Source organism: Periplaneta americana, chromosome 10, assembly GCF_040183065.1.
Source record: "Periplaneta americana isolate PAMFEO1 chromosome 10, P.americana_PAMFEO1_priV1, whole genome shotgun sequence".
In the NCBI taxonomy this organism is placed as follows: domain Eukaryota; kingdom Metazoa; phylum Arthropoda; class Insecta; order Blattodea; family Blattidae; genus Periplaneta; species Periplaneta americana.
Genome location: NC_091126.1, coordinates 77,389,923 through 77,408,815, shown reverse-complemented (window position 1 = coordinate 77,408,815; position 18,893 = coordinate 77,389,923). Strand labels below are relative to the sequence as shown.

Genomic DNA, 18,893 nt, shown 5'->3' with positions numbered 1-18,893 from the left:
AATAATGATACGTCGCTGGGAATACTGAAAAAATGTCTGGTTGCGGATATAAGCGGGGTTCAGCAGAGCTGGTGTTGTGAATTTTCGTAGTCAGCATGTGTAGGCTGATGAAAATTCCCATGCAGTTGAAGAAACAAGGCATCAGCACCGATTCTCAATCAACGTATGGGCAGGCGTTCTTGGTGATCGATTAATAGAGCCATACGTGCTACCACAGAGACTTTCAGGACTTTCTTATTAACGTATTGTCTGCCTTGCTGGGGAATGTGCCATGTCAGCAGGACTACAGATGTGGTTCATGCACGATGGCGCACCAGCACATTTACTCCGCATTGTGCGTGAACACCTGACGTTGACATTTCAGGACCACTGCATTGATCGGGGAAGCCCCACACCTTGCCCTCCTCGTTCCTCAAACCCAAATCCCCTAGACTTTTGGTTATGGAGACACATGAAGGAACCAGGTCAATTTCAAAGAGTGCATGTTTCCTTACGCCAAAGGGCAGAGGAATGCAAAGAAGCAAATGCGCTACTATAAACTACTAAGACTAACCAAAGGCACTCTTTGCCTGCCCTACGAGATAGGCTACAGTAGCATACACCATATATCATTGCCAAACCATACTGAATTGTGAAGATGCCTACATTAAAAGACGTACGATGAAATGACACCAATATCCTGAGGGTAAATTGGGACGAAATGTACTACAGTGTGAAAAATTTACATATCATGTTTTCGCATCAGAATAATAAGCGATACGTGATGTGAAAGAGAGACTCAAAAAGGATTTTTTACAGTACTGGCATATCGTGATAATGAATTGCGCAAGTGCATCACTGCATTGTTGCCGAGGAAGCATATGCTGCATTTGTGGCCATGTGAACTCAGCAGCAAATGGATTTCTGTTTCTTTTAGTTGGGGACCTATTTAGTCCATTGAGACGTTCTGTTTCATTCAAACTATAATTATAAAGTAATGACGCATTAAAGTTTTGTTGCCGTATATATGTATTATAATGAGTCCTTTTTACTATTTTTCAAAAGCTCCTGAAACCAAATTCTGGTTTCGCCACTGATACAGTGCATAAAGCTACATTAGGAATGAGTCATATTTTGAAACAACTTTTATTTATTTCATATACAGTGCTTACGTTTAATATTCCTCCGCTCGCGTAAATAGAGTCAAGGTGGCAATACACAGCGTAGCTGCTCACAACCCCACACGCCGCGCCGCCGGTGAAGTATGGCCGATTATTCGTTTTGCACTTAATGCACACCATACACCGAACTTAGGGTTACGTAACGGACCTTCATGAATAAATCGTGGATTATCTACTGATCAGTATCGATTATTTTAAGTGTTAACTCGCCCGTGAAAGTGAAACCATTCCTCATCACTAAAAATAAAAATAAAAAATTGGGTCTAAATGACCGTCATGTACCGATTTAATAAACCTGTTTCAAAAATTGATTCTCCTATGTGAGTCCCCGGGCACTTCTGTAACTTTGTATGGATGAAATTGTAGAATTTTTGTCGCATTATGTACCGGGGCATGTTGTACTAACTTCGTGAGAAATTTTCGCGGCAATTATTGTAATCGAACATCGATATCCTAGTTTGTCTCAGTTAAAATATGGTGCCTTCATCTTCCTTCCCTGTCCAACGTTTATCCCGTTGTTTTAACTTTTTCACTATCGAAGGAACTATTGTTGTTTATTGACATTTCTGGCTTTGAGCCAGAGGCCGATTTAGGGTCTTATAAGCGCAGGACGCCCTGTAGACCTATCATGTGAATCTTGAAATTCTGTCCGACATTGAACAGATAATTGAGGCACTCAGAAGCAAAGTAATACAAGCGACATTTAGTAAGTTTTGAGATAAGTGATTTTGAAGTTGAAATGGAAATTAAAAAATGTGTTACAGGACTATGTTGCTGTAAATTTACAGTTGTAATGTTGGTACCTATATTTTTTAACTTATAAATAGAAATTATCTATTCTAAAACAGTTTAGGTAAAATAGGGTCCTAAAGTCACTTGTATTATTTTGCCACGAAAATATTTTTGTGGGAAAGTAATATAAGTGCAAGGGTTTTCAGTATTTTTATATTATTTAAAACAAGAACAAGGACATTGCTTACAACATTGAAACATTTCTGTCATAACAGCACTTGAGCTTTCTTATTATCATATTATAACAAAAAATGTGTCTGTATAACCGAAAGAATCAATCAATCAATCAATCAATCAATCAATCAATCAATCAACCAATCAATCAATATTTTAATGTATCCAGTTGTTTGCAGACAACATAAAGTCAACTAGAGTCCACTGTAGTATTTTCAGTTCTTCTTTTTCATAGTAAATGAGGGATATTTCGATCGGTGTTCATTATAGGCGCGTGTTGCTAGTAGCCAGAGTTGGGGTGTAGTCAATATATACTGCAGGGATGTGTCTTCTGAAACTGATACTGATGATTTTAATTGACTTCTTTTGTGGTTTATGGATGGACAGTATAGAAGAATGTGTTCCAGATCTTCATCATGATTATTACACCACACACAAAGTAGGATTATCAGAATCTGAAATCGGTGTAAGTACAATTGAGTGACAATGTGACCTGTTCTGGCTCTTGTTAAGGGGAGTTGGTCATTATCGCATGCAAAATAATGGTAAAAATAGCCTATCTTCAAGCAGTCATAAATATAATACTATTTGTCAGAGGTCTTTCATTTTTGTTAGCTATGTGTCTATGCATATTAAGCTTTAAAATGAAAAAGAATGGATACTCTAGAGGAAATCTTTATCCTTAAATTAATTTTTTTAATTAAGCACATTTTTTTTATAAATTCACTTTATGTCTGTGATTAGGTACACTCTATTCACTTATTATAGCACATATTGAATTGAAAATTTGACCACTTACTGCTAATAGATACTAAAACATACCCTACTAAAATTATTCATGTACCTGTAATATTATGGGCATAGGACTTATAGAAATCATCACCGTGAATAAATTTAAAAAATTGAAGATTAGTATAAGCCCTATGCCCATAGTATTACAGATACTTTAATAATTTTAGTAGGGTATGTTTTAGTATCTATTAGCAGTAAGTGGCCAAAATTTTAATTCAATGTGTGCTATGATAAGTGAATAGAGTGTACCTAATCACAGATATGTAGTGAATTTATATAAAAAATATGTTTAAATTTAACAATTAATTTAAGGGTAGGATTTACACTAGATTAATCATTCTTTTTTCATTTTAAAGCTTAATATGTATACATATATCACTAAAAAAATGAAATAGCTGTGATAAATAGTATTACATTTATGACTGCTTGAAGATAGGCTATTTTTATCATTACTTTGCATGCGATAACGTCCAATTCCCCTTAAAAATGTTTGAACATGTCTGGGCAAGTTTTTGTACATTTCCAGGTCATTCGGTTTCTTTTTAACGGACTGTAAAATTTTTCCTTTGTCAAAAGAGAGCCAATTGTTGATCCATAAGTTTATCAAATGAAACTTTACTGAAGTAAAGGCATTGGATAGAGATATCACTTGAAGAGATCTTGGTTGCAAATATGTTGCCTGTTTCGCAACGTTATCGACTTTCTCGTTTCCAGGTATACCACAATGACTAGGTATCCATTGAAATTTTATTTTCTTTTGGAGTTTTTTTAGTTCACTTAGTTGTCCCTGAATTGGAATAATTCTATGTGCGTATAGGTGTGGTACATATTTGATTATATTAAATATAGCCTCCTTGGAGTCGGTAAGTATTCAAATAGATCTTTCAGAAATTTGAGTAACACACTAAAGAGCAGCATCAATATCTAGCAACTCAGTGTCAAGACTGGAGGAGGCTGAACATGATATGAAATAATTTTCTTGATATTTTGGAATATAATACCCTGTTCCTGATGTACCATCATCAGGGTTTAGAGATTCATCTGTATAAATTTGAAGGTAATCCTTATGTGTGCTGCAGAGTAGTTCCATGGCATCTAACTTAAGAATGTATGGAGGATCATTTTTGAAATGATTTCGTGGAATTTCTAGGTTATGTTCTGGAATTATCCATTTTCATGGAGGAATTTCATTTACAACTGGAGTTTTAGAAATGAGTGTGTCTGTGATATAGACTGGTATTTCTTCTTTGTTTATTTTGCAGAAATTACATAGGATATTATCTGACAGTTTGAAGAACATCTGAGATCTGGATGAGGCTTGGAATTTTAAATGTATTTTTAGATCTTTTTTTAATACAGAGTGTCTGATTGGTTGAATATTATATTAAATTTCTAGGGCAACAGTTGATGTGGTTTTTGGTACTCCGAAAGAAGAGGGCTAAGAAAATTTCAAATTTTAAATGAAATTCAGCCTTAGTCGCTGTTCATTACGTCACTAGCCTCATCTAATGAAGTCACATCTCTCTCTGCTGAAACATCTATGTTTCTGTCATGAAGTGCATCTGTAGCGTTCCTACCGTAAATATTCCTGCAGCTTCCTCTTCCACGCACTTTTCAACGTCCTACAGTCCTTATTATAGGCCCATCCTAATGCTTCAGGTCATCAAGGAAAGAGTGGGATGAATTTCATTAACTATTGCAAGTTGCTCCACTTAGAAAAAGTTATCCTTATTATATCACGGTATAGTTGGTCCAGATCAATGTGTGCAGGCCTTCCACGAAGATGTTTCGAATATGTAATCTATTACCTCTCTCCATTATGGCAAATGAATTAGTCATACACAGAAGAAACGCATCAACTATATGTAAACAACGCGCTTGTATTAGTTTGCCTCTCAATCAAAACTCTGTATGCATTGTAATACAAGTATGAGGCCAACATGGAGCAGCACTGACTGGAACTGCACTTATATTACTTTTTCTCTGAACAGAAGTGACGTTAAAGATTTAGAATATATACTTAGCTCACTTTAAAAAAAAATGTCACTTATATTACTTTGCTTCTGAGTGCCTCAATTACTATTTTAAGAAGTTACACTAGTTGACGATTCTTTGTTCTGTATTAAATCTCTGAACCGTGACTCAAGCAATAGACAGAAAGAGTCAATTGAATGTGAGCACTGCACACATCATAGACTACTGATATGAAACTCAACGCAATACTGCACAGGTATTGCTCCGTCACACGTCCCGTAAGCGAGCGGAGGAAGATAAAATGTATGCACTGTACCTGTATGAATTTTCGCAAATAAAAGTGAAATATAAAAAAATTGTTTCTAATGACAGTTTAGGTACTTTATGAACTATAGGAACACCAATTTCTGTCATATATGTCTATAAATCACGTAAGTATATACAAATTGATGTTCATGTACTACATGAAGAACAAAATAGTTTCTTACCTAAAATTCGACGTCTGCTCGTAACACATGCGACTGGTGATTCTTTCTCTCCAGGCTTACTTCTGAAAATCCGTCGTATTTTGGTAGAATAGGTTCACTCCATGTAGGATGTAGTGACCAGACAGCGGATTTTCGGTCCCTATACAGCGACAATATGTCACTGCCCTTGGCGTGCTGAGGGAATGCAGCAATGAGTTAAATGACATTTCTGCAACTGACGTACACCTAAGTTTGAGTATCGGGACCGAAAATACGCTGTCTGGTAATGAGAGGCTAGTGTAAAGTATGAAATAGGCTGGATCACAGAATCATCTCACAGGTATCATTTGAAGGGTTTAGAATCATAGTGGGCCAAGCGCCATTTACTAAAACCGTAGAAAACAAGGGTTAAAATGAAGTTATCACCATAATTCAATGGAAACATATAGCAAGTAATATAAAGTATACACATTCAAAGTAAATTATATGTCAATCTTCATTAAACTATGGTATTCACTTAACTTTAACCCTTGCTTTCTCCGTTTTTAATAAATGGCGCTTGGCCCACTATGGCTGTGAACCCTTCATTTGTTCCTGAATGCAGCACCCAAAATTCTGAAGGAAACCACACGAAAATTAAAATTATTATTACTGCATCTATTTAGGATATGAACCCACCATCCTATCATATAAAGGCATTCAGTTATTGTGACTGGACTAATAGGAAGGGAATACAAAATGTTAAATATAGGCCTATTTTGTGTTCTTCTTTATTCTATGACATTCCTTGTTACTACAGAACTCCAGCCGAACTACTGGATTGAATATATGTGAAATGAAGGATTATATTTTCTCGGACTCCGAAGACTGCTGAGATTGACTGTGGAGACCATTTCTGCATACTGAAAAGTAATAATGAATTTATTAAATAAACGGCGTCTTTGGCTACTTAAATAAAGAACATTAGAAATATAATGTGATAAAATTAAAAAAAATACTACTTTTAATATTTAGAGCACACATAACTTACATAGAAACATATTAAGTGGTTCTAGAATATGCATTCGTGTTTTCAGTAGAAGGAGCAAGGTCCTACACATTCCCATACGAAGTAGCACTGACAATCATAATCGCAGAGCACATAATCCTTGTCATGTTGCTTGTCGATTGTGGTATAGCACCACTGCCACTGGGATAGAAAAGCCGTGAATCCACAACTGGCCCAGCAGTGGCCCTTGTAGCACCCGAATGTTTTCACACCTTCCAGCGTCACGATGTAAATTGTACAGTCGATCTTCTGTGCATGGAGGACCATCAGTACGATGAAAATTGCAAAGTAGAGATTCTTAGCCATCACTCTGTAATAAGAGAACCAGACTACCGTAGTCGCCATCATATAGGTTATATGCCAACAGCGTAGCTGCGTTGCCCTTTAATTTAACTCTTTACAAAATAATAGTATAATAATTATGAATAATTGTAAATTGACTGCGAAATAACAACACACATATGTATGTGTGTATGTATCCAACCATCCACCCAACAACTCACCCACCCAACGCAGTGTATCCATTTCACTACGAAACAGTATTTCAAATTCGGCTCTGGCGTAATAATAAAAACTTACACAATCATTATGTTCAAACCCACCTTCCAAAATCATACTCAAGTACAGATACGGAATTAAAAAATGTCCGAGTTTTGGTAGAAGTCCTTCTATATGTAGGCTACAAACTTCACAGGACTATCCACAAGTAGCAGACATTTAGGCTCCCTTGTTTACTGCACAAGCGCAATGCGTTGTATCTGGTACTTAGTAAAATTAGATGGCCCAAATTTTGTTTCTAGGTCTTAGATGGACCTTACTGGAAGGGAAATATTCAACACAAAAATCAATCTGTCAGTAGGAAAAGTGACATATGAAACGGCTTCAGAAATGGATTGAGTAGAGTTTGTTGTCGGCCTGTTCTCCGTCGCTTAGGCCTACATTAATAGGAAGCAGTTTTTCGAAGCGCGACGACGCTTTCCTCATCAGCTACGCTTTTAGACGTATTCTATTCTACATTCGGGTGAATTTTTTAAGTAATATTTTTGGCAGAGGTTTGTAATTTACTGGAAAAAAAAGTGTTCGGTAATAGTACGGCACACAGTACTTAATGGATGAACGTTTCTTTCCTTTATTGTGGGTGAAATACCTATTCTAAGCGGGCAACATTTTGTGCCCGGCGAACAGTAGTGTACATTTTGCATATCCCGAACATTTACAACAAACTACCCATCCACACAACTCTGTATTCATCAAATGGCGAATAATCTTTTCTCGGAATTTGACTAACACCGCATATATAATTTAGCACAGCCATTAGGCACAAGTTGGACTGTACAAAATTATTTACCACTAGGTAAAACTTATACAAAATTTGCACAAAACTAAATTATATATGTATAATATACTGATATTTAGAAAACTCTCAATTTGAATGAAAAAATGTTCAGTTTTATACCAAAAATTTATACGTGGAATATGAATGTCAAGCAAATTTCAATTATTGCATGAACAGATGTGTCGAAGTGGTTCTTGTGGACCAACGGGAAGAATTCACCCACACACGTCTCGAAACCAATTGATTTGTTCTAGAGTAATTTTGTCATTTATACAACGTGATTTAGAACTTGCGCACCAAATTCTGAGGGATGGTAGGTCCCGCATGGAGGACCATTTTATGTCAGACAACAGAATTTCTTCGACGTGTCTTTTAAGAATTAGGCGATATTAGTTTAGGTTATGTCAGTTTTGTAGTTACGCCTTTCACCAAGTGTGCGATAACACGCCAAGCATGGTCACGTATTATAATGTATGATCAACAGGCAGCGCATTTTCGTTCTCAAACGTACAGTAGTTTCTTCTGGTAGCTACGTCTATTACGTCACGTGGATGCGTGAGCAAGGTCGAATTGCAAGCAGGTACGCATGGAGTCATTAAATAATAATGATGTAATGTATTATAAATATGCCCCTGTAACGTCATAATTATGACGTAAAAAGAACATTCTCTTACTTTAAATAAATTTTATGTGATGTTCGTAAAAGATTTCCATTCCATAACCTCAGAATATAACATGTTTTCGTTCACTGCAACGGGATAGGTTTTGATAAACGAATGATTTGTATATATTGTGTAAAATATAAATATTTATAATTTGTATATTGATTTTTGTTATTATTATTTTGTCCCTGTAACGTCATGTGATGTAGGAAGAACATTTTCTCAGCTTAAACAAATTTTTACTGGCAGTCATAGTAAAAGATATGAATTTCTTAATCTCTTGTTCACCGTATATAACAGTATATAATATATATTATAGAACATAATAGTAAACATGATACACATTAAATGTAAATACTCATATATAGGATAAGAAAACGCCCATTTCCGAAAACAGTTATAAACCAGAGATCTACACTTTCCTTATGTCACTTGTATCAAATCCGTCTCTTTGAGTAAATGGTAATAGAAGTACTATAGTCTTGTTTTAAAATGGAAGGACCTATTGATATCGTGTTATGTACTGTCCGGATTAAGATTTATTAATATTCTATGTGTGACTCATGTTTTACGAAGCAAGACAGTATCAGGTGATAATATATTATGTCCCGCATTTAACAGAGTATTCTTATATCTCTTTGTAGCGTTAATCAACATAAGTGGCTTCCTTTCTAGTTTGAAAAATTAACTCAAAAGGTGAAAAGAAACTGTATCTACCCAAACTCATTTTACATTTAAAGCAGTAATATTTTTAGAATTATATCATATGAAATTGAAAAGATTTCTTATTGTCCTAAAAATCTGATTATAAAGTATTTTACCCTTAGAATATTAATGTAAAATAATAGTGTCCATACTTACATTAACAACAAGTTGTTCCTGTGAACACAAAGCAATCCTGTAGATGAGAGAGAAGCGTCCACTTCACAGCGACTGCCGATAACGAATGACTAATCTGAGTAACAGTGGAGTCACCAGAACCTCGAGCATTGCTTGGTCAGCGAGAAATTCCTTCCCACATACGAATCGGTGCAGCTGTGAATGACGCAATACTTTGATGTCGCGACTCTATGTTCGCTGTGACTTGAAGATAACATTTCTCATAACCGGTTTTAATTTTCTTTACACAGAATTAAAGAAACAAAGTGTATTCTGACGCAGAAACTGCGAACTGGAGTTGTGATCTCTCCCAAAATGCATAACTTGCTTTATGAGTAAGGACTACATTTTGACTCATGCAGAACGAAACTCATGAATTAATATTAGCATTTACGTGCATGTTATATCAATTCACTGTATCAGTTCAAATGATAATTTCTAACAGATTAAATATTTACATTAAAGAAGCATTTATAATATAATCTTATACAGTATATCATCTTTTACACATGAAGCATGCGGTAGTAAATGACATAATTCACAGATGCTCGTGTAAAGGGGGTTAAGTATGAATTGGCTAAACTGGAATAAGTTTAGATTTGAACTATCCACATTTACTTTCCTCTTGTGTTAAAGAGGTTAAGTAATTCTTCCATCTATGATGCAGTTACAGTGCTCCATATTTTGTGACAAAGGGGTCTTGTTCAGTACCAAAGGAGAGAAGTTTACATACCTTACAATTTGACTTAAGCCCCTTTGCACAAGCACCCTCGAATTACTGGTAACATTGGAGTATTAGCAGAAAAAATAACTTAAATGCATGTATTGGATAGCAACTGGAAACGTATTATTTCTTTCCAAATTACAGCTGCACTTCGGTTAAAAACCCGACTATTGTTTTATTCTGTATTCCAGCAGTGTGTATGTTAATAGTCTTGTATAGTTAACAAACATATCTTCAACATAACATCTGTTTCAGCTTGATGAAGCTAAATGGTTGCGTTTGAAGTTCATTTCTCATGCCATTGCGAGCACTGTTCCCAGTGAAGAATTTCAGCAGAATATTACAACCTTCTAGCATAAAGACCACATAGCGTTCCAGCAATCGTTGATATTTCTGATGGTTTAATTTCCCGCGAATGCGTTGGAGTGTGCCCACTCTACGACGAGAAATCCACACCCAACACGACACAGACACTGTATCACTGCGGGCAATAAAGGTAGAGTATCTGTGGTCGAATCGGGTATCAGGAGGACGATAAGTATACAAGAGCTGATCCTTCCTTTGTAGCAGAAAAGGTGACTTCATCAGAAAAGATTACCCTTTTCTAATCCTGATCACTATTTCCCACTCCAAAAGCGAAACGCTCTCCTATATGCTCCCCGCTATGAACTTCCCTAGGAATGGCACGTCGATATCTAAAATTGGCGACCCTTAAACGATTTCTCACGGTCTGATCGTGGCCAGGGAAATTAACAACTGCCTTCAAAGTATGAAAGGAATTCCTCCCAACCTCTACCACTAATCTGACGTCCTGTTGTGATGTTGAAATTTTCCTTCTCCAGTCGCAACTTTTCGGCCAAAAATTGGCAAACGTTGATAATTTTGCACCCATCTCCGAGCTGTCTTTTCTGAAATGTGGAAACGTCTACCTGCCTCGGATGCCGAAAAACCAAGGTGAATCACAGCTCGTATTACACTCCCTTTCGTTCCTGCACCTCTTTGTGGAACCATGTCAGTCAAAGTCGCAGACAGAAATGGCATCGTGGTTTCCTCGAAGTGTCTTACCCAGTGGCGGCTCGTGATATAATATTACGTGTGTTCACAATTTTGTGTTCCAAAATCGAAGAGAATTTGAAATCGTACGTTTTTAGCCTAATATGAAATGTCATGATTCCAATGTTTCACTGTCAAAAATACCGTATATAAATTCAAAACATATAATAATAATAATAATAATAATAATAATAATAATAATAGTTAATAATGAAACCTAGTCTTTTTATTTCCAATTTTTCCTGGTAAGCCAGTTTATCCAGTTCTTTATTCTTCAAAATTACTTGAACAGAGTTCATTGTTCACGTTTGTTAAACATTAATACATAACACAATTTACAAAAGCGTGTGTACAGTAATATATTTTGATTCACAACACACTGATACACTATAGCCTATACCAGTACTGTAATCCCATTCGTATAGATTGATTACTATAAATACATGCCAGTAAATATTATTCTTAAATAATATACACCACCATACAGATATTTAAATTCATACCACCATCACTTCAGCCAGTACGTCTTTGAAAGCCAAACTATGCTATATGCCGACACTGAAGTATAGTAATTCACAAATTACACTCTCGTAGCAGCACTGTGCACACATCCACATTAAGTAAACGTTCCGACAGTGAGATGCTGACACCTGCAGGCTAAAATAAATTTCCTCTTCGAGATATAGCACGTAAACGATAGGCATCGGTGCACCTGACATCTGTAGGATAGATTCACTGTTCACTTAATGCTTTGTGCTCTTGACGAGTCATAAGTGGCCAGCGAAAGATAATTCTCCCCCACGCATGCGTGAAATTTCTGTACATGAAAGGATGTTGCCAAGTTTACATAAGAAGTTTATGCAAGATGCGGGAAGTTTAAAATACTCGATCCTGATATTATACATCCCACTACGCCAATACGGTATTAAATAATAAAACTAGTCGTGCCTCTTGTGCTCTTATTGGCGCACCGCCACTGGTCTTACCCTCTACCTATGTCTTAAAATAATGGCAAAGCATTCACTATTATAAAAATATACATTCTTCAGTTAGAAAATAGTAACATAAATACGTGTTAGAATCTTATTAATAACTACATCATTTGCAGACATAAATTCCACATAGTTAAATATATATATATATATATATATATATATATATATATATATATATATATATATATATATATATATGTCATTACCTCGAACTCAGAGCCGTAATTTGGTTTTGAAAGACCTGCATTGAACTGTATCCATACAATAGTCCTTAATCGTTGTTTTGATTATAGTTGCAAATACTACTGCTGCCACTGCTACAGCTGCTAATACAACTACAAATATTATTGCCATAAACGTAATCTTTTTATATGATTATTAAATATTCAGAATGTAATCTGAATGAATGTTAATTTGTTATGTTTCTGACAATGTGTTGCATTAAATCAGTAGGAAGTAAATGCAGTAGCTCAGTCGGTAGAACGTCGGAATTTAGATGTCACCGTGTCAGGTTCGATCCTCGTCACTCCTTTTCGTTTTATTGTGTTACAGGGTAGTAGACCTATAATGCAGTAATATAAAAATGTAACACTATTATTATGCAGCTGTATTGTTCCAAACCTAACATTAAATTCATGTTATTTTTATCGCTAAAGAACGGCAACAGAATATAAATGATAACTTGATCGCTAGGAGGATCAGACTGTATCGGGGGTCGGCAGAGCTGAGCAGAGGGAACAGCTATCGGAGCATCAGGTTCATCTACGGTCGGGTTCGGCGGAGTTACAGCATAGTCTACTATATACAGTCACGAAGCTTGGGATGATTTTTTGCCAACGAGTTACATTTCTCGCGATATTTGCTAGCCGCTTGGAGCGCTGCGAGTACTAGGAATAATAGACTGTGTCACTGCCATCGTGATCTAATACAGGCCGTAAGGCAGGTCATGTGACTCGCTTAACCCGGTCACGAAGGGTGGCGTTTCAACCTTATACATTAACCCATTTTAACCTAGCGTTACCATATGGTAACGCAGTGCAGAAAGTAATATAACTTGCTTCATACACATCCTTAATTAATAAAACTGGAATTTTTCTTTGTGAATCCAAGCTACATGATTGGTTCTTTCTTATTACGTTATGAAATTACAAATTTATTATACCACTTGGGCAAGAGCAGCTGCGCGATTTAGATGTTGCTTTCTCAGCAGCAATTTTGGAGAGCAACAAGAAGTAAGATAATTTATTTGTTACTTTGATTAATTTGATTGTAATGTTTGTTGTAGTATTTTACTTATTGTTGATTGAGTATTCATGTACATCAAGCACAAGTTTGCAATCCGTAACATTGTTGTGGATATAACACATTGTTTCTTACGTTACCATATGGTAACGCTAGGTTAATATGTTGTCACTCATTCTTTGTGCTCTCTTGCTAATAACAGTAAGATGGAGGAGTTACAAGAAAGTACAAGTAACAAAATTAATGTTACAAACAGTGCGTGAAAGTGCATGAGATACTTTTGGAATTAGAAAACGAAAAATTAGAGCATTCTACATACAGCCACCAAAGCCCAACTTTGTATCTGACGAGAACTCTACAGATGTAGGGGGCGGCATGTTCGACAACCTAAGTGGAAGGGAACCGAGTACTGAAGCTCGGGTTATTTTTGTAATAGCGACAGAATAGGTGCACCAGATGATATTCCTTTTATAGAAGAAAAGGAAGTTGAAGAGTCATCTGTGATAGAAAGAGAATGATACCGTCAACATTGCAATGTGTGGAATTGGTGCCATGAGGGAAACGTAAGTGGATAAAACAGTATATTATAACAGTTCAATCGATTTCTCCTGAGAGTGACTTTTAAAGACAGAGATGTGACAAATTTTGTTTTCATTATAAAAATTCGCTTTATCTATGTAAAAACTGTTTTAGCCAATGTTCACATGGTTGTTAGATGTAGCTATACAAAATGCTTGGAAGCCAAGTAGAAGATCTGGCTCACCATTGAATGAATTAGAATTCAAATGGGAGATTTGAAGAAGTCGGGGAGCATCCCAAAAGGCAAGGGGTGACCGTCTACTTCCAAATACAGCGATATTGGAGCTACGAGACGTGTCCAAAAAGTAAGTTTCCCTGGGGTCTTTTGCAGAAATAAAATTCAATTTTTGTGACAATAATTCTATTATGTATAGACTATTTGTTCAGGTATTGTGAAAGTAATTTTCTTATTTTTGTATTTTTTGTGTTATTTATATGGAGTGTGGTATTGTGTGGGGCAGAAGCGTGGACATTACGACGAAGTGAAGAGAAACGAAATGTGAATAAGGGAAAGAATGGAACATGTTAAGTGGACAGACAAGAATTGAAGCCGTGTTGGAAAGAGTGGGTGAAGAAAGAATGATGCTGAAACTGACTAGGAAGAGGAAAAGGAATTGGTTGGGTCACTGGCTGAGAAGATACTGCCTATTGAAGGATGCACTGGAAGGAATGGTGAACAGGAGTGAATGGTAAAGAGTTCGGAGCAGAAGAAGATATCAGATGATAGACGACATGAAGATATATGGATCATACGAGAAGACAAACAGGAAGGCAGAAGATAGGAAACATTTGAGAATGCTGGGTTTGCAGTGAAAGATCTGGCCTTGGGCAGAACACTGAATGAGTGATGAATATATTATTTGTATGCTAAAGTTCAGTTAGGTTCAATAAATTGCTTGCAAGATGTTATTATAAGGCAACAACTCATTCTGTAAGATTTGGCAACATAATGACCTAGCGTTACCATATGGTAACGCCCTGTAATTCCACACATTCGCTTCAACAATTGAAAACAAAAGCATTGTTGTGTTCAATTACATCTATTTAGTTAGTCTATAACGAAATAAACGAAAAACTTGAAAAATAATTCAGGCTTTTAAGGGTTAATTGGAATGCATAAAGAGTAACATATATTTCTCTAAAATATAGTGTAATTGCATTAATAAAATTTAAAACAATGATTAGGGGACACTTCAGACATAATTCCTTGCGAGTTAAGGTGTAATATTTTTGATGTGAAAATTACGTTGTTCGTATGTGTAATACCTGCCTTTATTTCGATTAAATATTGCGAAATTCTTGTACATTCATTTATGCACGATTCAATAATTTCAGTTGCACCGCACGAATATTTAGATATGTTGAAATTATAGGTTATGTTTACTGTATCAGTTGCCCCTTTCTGTCTAATTATAGTGGTCTCCAATGCCCTGCCACTACATATGTATGTTATATCAATGGATATTGTAGGTTATGTTTACTATATTTAACTTATAATTTATTCCTATATTCGCAATTATACATTATAATTAAACATAATGTCATGTATGACACCCGTCACATTCTATTTGTCTGTATTTTAATACTACAATTGAGTACTGAATTATTGTATTTATCTACTACCTAAGAGACGAAGTAACAAAATCGTACGTACGTACACTAATTTCATAGGAGTAGTATGGTAAATTTTCTGTCTACAATTAAGGAAGGTAGATGTGCTAAATTAAAATCACAATATAAATTCGTTTTTATTGAACCTCAAAAAAAAAAAAAGCTTCCATTCTGAACTTAAAATGTTGTTGCGAACAGATTATGCTAACACGTAAAATTCTCTTCACATTAAAATAACACAGTTTTGTAATTATTTCTGCAACATATGCAACAAGAAGTAAACGGAACTTATGGACACATTACACTAAATAAAACTTAGCAATGATACGCAATAAAGTTATAATATAGGCTAATATTTCACTGAACTCCATACATATTACGGCCTGGTCTAGATCGAAAAGAAATTGACTGTGCCGTATTTCGCTTTGTTGTGAAAATTTGTGTAAACTGTGAAATATTCGTTATCGATTGTAATAACTGTAAATGGCTAAAATACAATAATTTGAATAATAATATAGGACAAGGAGACGTTTGTAGTACTATAAATTGTAAGAAAAATAGGTTAGAGTTATCCTTCTTCCGAAAGATCCAGGAAGGTGAGTTTATAGAATATAATATATATTTTATGAAAATAATATATAAACCTTATGTATTTCATATTTCAATAGTGTAACGAAGTTGTTAATTTTTTTAAAAGAACACGATATTGGAAGTACACAATACATTTTATCGTCTGCTAGGAAAAGAGTCTGTGATGAGGCGATAGTAGCGATCCTGGTGGTGAGCAACTATCTATGTTTGCATATTTAGTAAATATTGAGCTTCGCAACTGTATATACTAAACTGTGGTTACAGCGTCAGGATCCATCTATTCTCTTAGCAGCAGACGAGCACCAGCAGGGTCTTCCCCGTGACCTTCAGCCAGGTTGCATCAACTCCGCCACAACCCCGTCCCAACCTCCCGACAACTAACCGAGAGTGGGCAATGCCTTCAGACGGCAGGCTTCCACACGGACACTCCAGTTCACGTTGTCACGCATGTTCCAAATATTGGAACAAATGGGTGCATATCTAGGATACAAATCCTACCTCTATAAAGTAGCCAGGACTATTAGGACAGCGCTGGACACTCCTACCAGTCCACGAAAGCCTACCGGTGGTAGAAGAAACGTGAGGCAGACATGGTGAATTTCGCGTCCTAATATGGAACGCTCGAGGACTAAATGCTAATAAAAACGAGCTTAGGCATTATTTAGAAGCAAAAGATATCAAAATTGCACTCATATCAGAAACCCATCTCCGCCCTTCCGATAAGTTTAGAATTACAAATTACAAAGTGTACCGTACGGATCGTTCAGTCGATCCGGAGCAGGACGCGCCAGTCAGGGGATGGGGCACTGCTATACTAATTCAAAGAGGAATCCCTCACTATGAGCAACTGCTCCCTCAAATAGAGAAAATGGAAGCCACCGCGATAACATTACAGATCTTAAATGAATCTGTAACGTTTATTGCAGTATATAGCTCACTCCACTCACTAAAGGTTACGGACCTAGACATTCTCATGGATACTAGTCGAAAGATGGTAGTCGGCGGTGATCTAAATTCAAGACACACTGTCTGGGGCTGTCGTGTGGGCAACTCGGATGGCAATAAGCTATATCGCCACTCCATTAGAAGTGACTATGTGATTTCTGCCCGAGACACCTACGCATATCCCAGACAATGCTAACCATCAACCAGACATTTTAGATATTTCCTTATTCAAAGCCATAAATTTCCATACCAAAATTTCGGTGCATGATTCGTTAGCAAATTCAGATCATAAAACTGTTATTATTACTTTTCGAGTGCAACTCCAATTATCCCCTCCAAAAACTGTGCTACTATACAAAGCAGCTGCCTGGGAACTCTTTAGAGATATGTTGGACGCTCTCACAGATGACTTGGCTCCTACGTCATCTGTTGAGATCGAAGATGCTGCTAAAATGCTAACGAACGCTATACAGGAATCTATGTCGGCAATTCCAACAAAAACTATTATTGCGGGAAAATTAGAGCTTCCAAATGATACTTTAAAATTAATCAGGGAAAGAAACGACTGTCGACGCGCCTGGCAAAGAAAGCGGGACCCTCGCCTAAGACCACGGATGAATCGCTTGAAAAGGGAAATTTCTCAGAAAATAAACGATCAGATCATCCAAGCCTCTCCGCCGACAATATGGAATTCGGCCGACACTACGTGACGCTCTTGGAAATGATTTTAATTGTACAAATGCAGTTCTGAGATTTTTATCGAATACAGGTCTGGATAAGGTGATTTAGTTTTTTATTGACCCGTTTTACTTATCCTCCGGACCCTTTACATCCGGAGGTTACATTTGTTGTTTTATATTTGATTTTACATTGTTGACATTTCGGACTTTATACATCCGAATATTTTATAATATTTTATTGTTTTTAAAATATGATACACGATTTATCTCTGGTGGCGTTAGTTTTATTGTTTTATTTGTTCGTTTTGAATACCACCTAGGTTCATAGAATTGCTCACTTTTATGATTCTGTAGGAATCACCTTATGTTTACTGCATTTGTGTGCCTCGTTTTACCGTGACAACGCTTTTTAGTTCTTTTAGCACTCTGATTATTATATTATTTATGTCTTTGTTATATTAAGAATTTTAGATAAGGTCGCAAATAGCCATAGTAGCTGGTCCCCCAAGGCAGTGTCATATCTCCCACTCTGTATAACATCTATGTGGCAGATATTCCCCTACCTAATAACCCGCTAGTAGGACTGGCACAATATGCAGATGACGTCGCATATTGGGCAACACACCCCCGACTCCCCTCCGCTAGGAAGTTACTAAACGCAACACTCAGGCAGTATCTAAATTGGACCAACACGTGGCGGATCACAGTCAACACAGACAAAACACAGATATGCGTCTTCCGCCCAAAACTCCGGACTCGAGTCCTCCAGAACAACCCAATCACAATAGCCAACACTCAACTTCCACTCCAGCGGAATCTCACATATCTAGGAATACCCCTCACCTCCAAACTCTCCTGGACCGAAGTAGCTAAAGAAACCTGGAGGAAATATAATGCAGCCACCAGAGCAATAAGCTACCTAAGTGGCATCAATCGACCCGGTTGTATAACCGAAACACTCCTCCACCTATACAAAGCATTGGTTAGATCCCTATGCATATATCCCTCCATCTTCCTCGCACAAGCCCCTCCAACGACCCAATTGAAATTTGAAGCACGCGAAAGAAGAATTCTCCGCCAAATCTTCCACCTGCACAGACGCACCAGAAATAACACAGTTTACACTACCACAAAAACAAAGCCACTCTTCACACATCTAAACAACATAAACAGGAAATACACACATTCG

At 36.5% G+C, this 18,893-nt stretch overlaps 1 long non-coding RNA gene across 1 annotated transcript; it reads right to left on the bottom strand.

The window, feature by feature from the left end:
• Nucleotides 1–6,117: 6,117 nt before the first annotated feature.
• On the bottom strand, nucleotides 6,118–9,344 carry LOC138707308 (uncharacterized). Its single transcript, XR_011334159.1, has 3 exons — nucleotides 9,267–9,344; nucleotides 6,390–6,717; nucleotides 6,118–6,261 (listed from the first exon to the last, which is right to left on the bottom strand). It is a non-coding gene; the product is annotated as an uncharacterized lncRNA (long non-coding RNA).
• Between the last annotated feature and the right edge of the window lie 9,549 nt (nucleotides 9,345–18,893).